Below are 3,769 nucleotides of genomic sequence, written 5' to 3' on the forward strand. Positions count from 1 at the left end.
CTGCCCTCCCCCCTCCCCCGCCGGTACATCTTTTTCTAGATCTAGCTAGATCGGTGGTGAATCTTATTCCACCGACAAAAGTCTCGAAAATTCTGCCTCGTAACTGTAAACCCTTGTTTTTCATCGATACGCTACCTGCAGCGCGCAACGTTCTATCGCTGCGAACCGCGAATAGAATCGTCGTTCGGTTTTCTTTGTATTCGATCGATCCTCGGATAAAAAAGTGGCGGTTCGCTCACGGAACACGGTAAGTTTGTATTTCTTCGGCTGATCGCGTTGGTGGCGCGTTTCTTGTCCTTCGCGACCGACCAGCGTTTCGAGAGGGTGGTGGTTTATCAGGTTGTAGCTTACGCAACGACGCGATCTCGATCTCCTCGAGGTGGTCTTTTTTCATCACTTTCCTAACGTTCGTCGATCTCCGTGCCATTTCTCTCCTTTATTCCCTGCAATTATTTCCAATCTGTCGCGGTGTTTCCCATCCGATTCTATCGCGCGAAGCACACATAGTTGGCATAGAAATCACCGACGAGCGATTCACATAGAAAATCTCAATCATCCCCGGCTGGTTTCTTTTGTACTTGGCGCCCGCTAAAGGCGGCCGCCGATTGGCCGAGGGGCGTTCAAAGAACGCCGCCATGACTCGCAAAGCGGCCGTCTTTTGTTTGTGAAACAATGGTGCACGCTGCTCGAGCTCACTTAGCGTGCCAGCCAAATGACAACCTCTTCCGATGCTTAATCTATTAGGAAAATTAGCGGTCTGCACGACCGGCCTGACCGAAGGTGCGAGGATCCTTCACCTATCGATGAACCACTTCCTATTCTGCCACGCAGATTCCTCTTAGATACGGGATCCTCGTGGCCACTTAACTAAAGCGAGTAATTGCTTGCTATAGCTTCTTTTTCTCTCTCCTGAACGTTACGACGGGTTTGATCTTGGCGATTTTTGTCGATCCTCTTATCGACTAATCGCAAGTTGCCTAACCGGTCGTTATTTAATTAACTCGCGGGACTTTTCATCGTCTCTGAAGGAGACGAACGCGTTTTTCGGACGATGGGTAGACAGCAGATTTTTGGAAGTATCAGCTTTTCGATATATTTGCGTCCTTTTTTCTTTTTTCTCTTTTCTTTTTCTTTCCACTAGATAACACGAAGATTCGATTTAATTTTTCTTTGCTTTGTGTATATATCTAGTAGGGTAAAAAAGGTAGGTAAAAAAGGGGGGATAGATAATTCGCGAGCTTGCACAGGTTATTACGCGAATGATCGGCTCGGAAGGGAGAATCGGTTTCGAGGCGATAGCTCCGGGAAAAAGACTTCTTCCGTGGTGGCCTAATTGCGAGCTGGAGAGATAATTCTTCGATTATTCACACTCGCTCCGTCGAAAACGAGAAAAAAGAGGCGGTGCCTACGAAAAAAAGCCAGGATTTATGGGCCATTACGATTCGTTCTAGTAGTAGGCTGAAAGGGTGAAATAGGCCGGGGGAATTACTTCGTCATCTACCGGCTACCCTGTAAGCGTAAACCTGCCACAGCTGCGACCAAGATGTTCTCTAGTTTATCGACGTCGTTCGTACTTTTCACAGTTGCCCGACTCTTACAGAAATCTACTTAATCCGTAGACGATTATTTAAAGATTACCGCGACGCGAGTGCTTTACCTACGTTCGATACGCTTTTCCGCCACGTTTCCAATGTTATCGGCCGGCTACAGAATAAGATTACCACGTCGATAACGGTTGGAATTCAAATTAAACGCAACCGTGAGATTTCAATCGTGGTAACAGAATGGAATAATATCGAATTCCAAATTCTACGCTCTCGTAATTCTCGTTCATTTTCGTTGATTGGTAAGACGATTCTACCTTTTGACAACATTCGTCAAATCGAGTCTCTTTCGACATAAATTCGTATAAATAATAAATTTTTTATTCGTCGAAGGCATCGTCGCAAATACGTTGCCACGATTTTCAGAGTAATTATCGCGTCTGTGTAAACCGTTTGATTCGTCGAAATCACGCACACGGAACGAAGAAACGACGATTTGTCGTCGAGCTTGGAAAGTCGAGTCGACCGTCGGTGGTTGGGTTCGTGTACATCGTTCGATCCCGTTCCGTCGCGGTAGCGAAGACGAAAGGGTTAGCAAAAACACGGCTCGCTATGCTTTTGCTTTTGCCGCGATTTCTGCGTGCGACTTGCGCGAACGCGTGTGAGCGAGATCTCTCATAAAATCAAATAATTCGGTCGAAAGCGGGCTCGAGGAGCCCGATATATCCGCGGGAACGGCAATAAAAGGGCGAGCACGCCGGTGGCTCTCGTTCAACGACCGTATCGAAAGGAAAACGAAACGTTAACGTAAACTGAAAAACAATCGAGTGAGCGGCGGCTGTCACTCCGGCGACGAGGCTGGCATCCGCAGCCCGAGTCATCTGTTTCCTACGCGGCTATGTCGTTTATTTTTCCAAAATGGCTGCTAAAACACCGGCTCCCGCCGTCTAACGCGAGCCCTCGCGAGAGTAATTTGAGACCTATTTATAGGTGGCCACCTAACCCAGACCTATTGATGAACGGTTTTTATAAAGTAGCCCCGATCGAGGTTGCTCCGCTACCGGCGCGCTTCGATTCATACCTTTGACCGCATTCTTCCAATACGGTCAACTTGCCGTGTTCGTAATAATACGGACTAGATTAGGCGCAAGGAGAGAGCCAAGAAGATGGAGAATCAACGAGGGCATATGGGGTTGGAAATATTTAGGCGACTAATCAACCATTTACATTCGATCGTTGTTATTATCGGAATTATTTACGAACAATGCACGAAAAATAAGATTTTCACTGTAATTCTAAAGGATCGTTCTTCTCGCTAGGTTTCCGATATCCTGAACGTTTTTTCGACGAGGGATCAAGGTCGTAAATAAAAAGGACAAAAAGACAAATACAAAAGATTCGAAAATTTAACCACTAAATTTCCCACGAATCAACGGGGAAGTTTTCAATTTTCCAGAGACCAGGCTTCTTCTCTCCAGAAATCGTCGCTTAATTCTCAACGAAATTACCAACGAGAAGTGGACGCTTTCGAGGCTGCTGCGTCAGGGAAGAGGAGCGCAGAGGAAAAGGGGGAGAAGAGGGAAAAGAGGGAAAAGTCGAGCGAAAGAATTTTCCGAACTCGTAGCCGCGGAGCTGCATGAAACGCTGTTGATTGGCCGGTCGTGCGCCAATTTTCCTCGACGTCGCTTCGCCACGAAAAATCGGTAAATTGCTTCTTTGAAATGCCGGAAAAGCCGGAGGGAACAGTTTCCTTCGTAGTTCCTCAGAGACGACTCCTTCGTTCGTGCAACCGGAGCAAGCATCGTTGTAGTACGCTCGATGATCCGTGCGCTCTTTGACCGATTCTTTCTCTCGTCGTCTCGATCCGACCGCGAATTTAGAACGCGCGTCTCGTTACTCGAAATTCCGTCCCTCTGACGGAACTCCGTCGCTTCCATCCTCCTCTGACGTTCGCCGATAAAGTTTGTCGTTTTCGCGGCCAATCGCGAATAGACGAGAGGGCTGGTTGCGAGAGGGTGCTTTAATCATCGGTACTTTGCCTTCAATTTTTAATATCGATACGGTATCGTAGATATTACAAATTTGCACTTTTCTTAAAATACGTGTTTTTCTTTCAATACGAAATCGTAGAAGAGGATGACCGCACGACGTTCGTACCACTTTCCACTTAGAAATCGGGAAGTACGTGGTCGTTGTCTTTTTCTTTTTTCTTTTTTTTTTTTTTT

The sequence above is a fragment of the Bombus impatiens genome, unplaced genomic scaffold, assembly GCF_000188095.3.
Source record: "Bombus impatiens unplaced genomic scaffold, BIMP_2.2 scf_0377, whole genome shotgun sequence".
Taxonomy (NCBI): domain Eukaryota; kingdom Metazoa; phylum Arthropoda; class Insecta; order Hymenoptera; family Apidae; genus Bombus; species Bombus impatiens.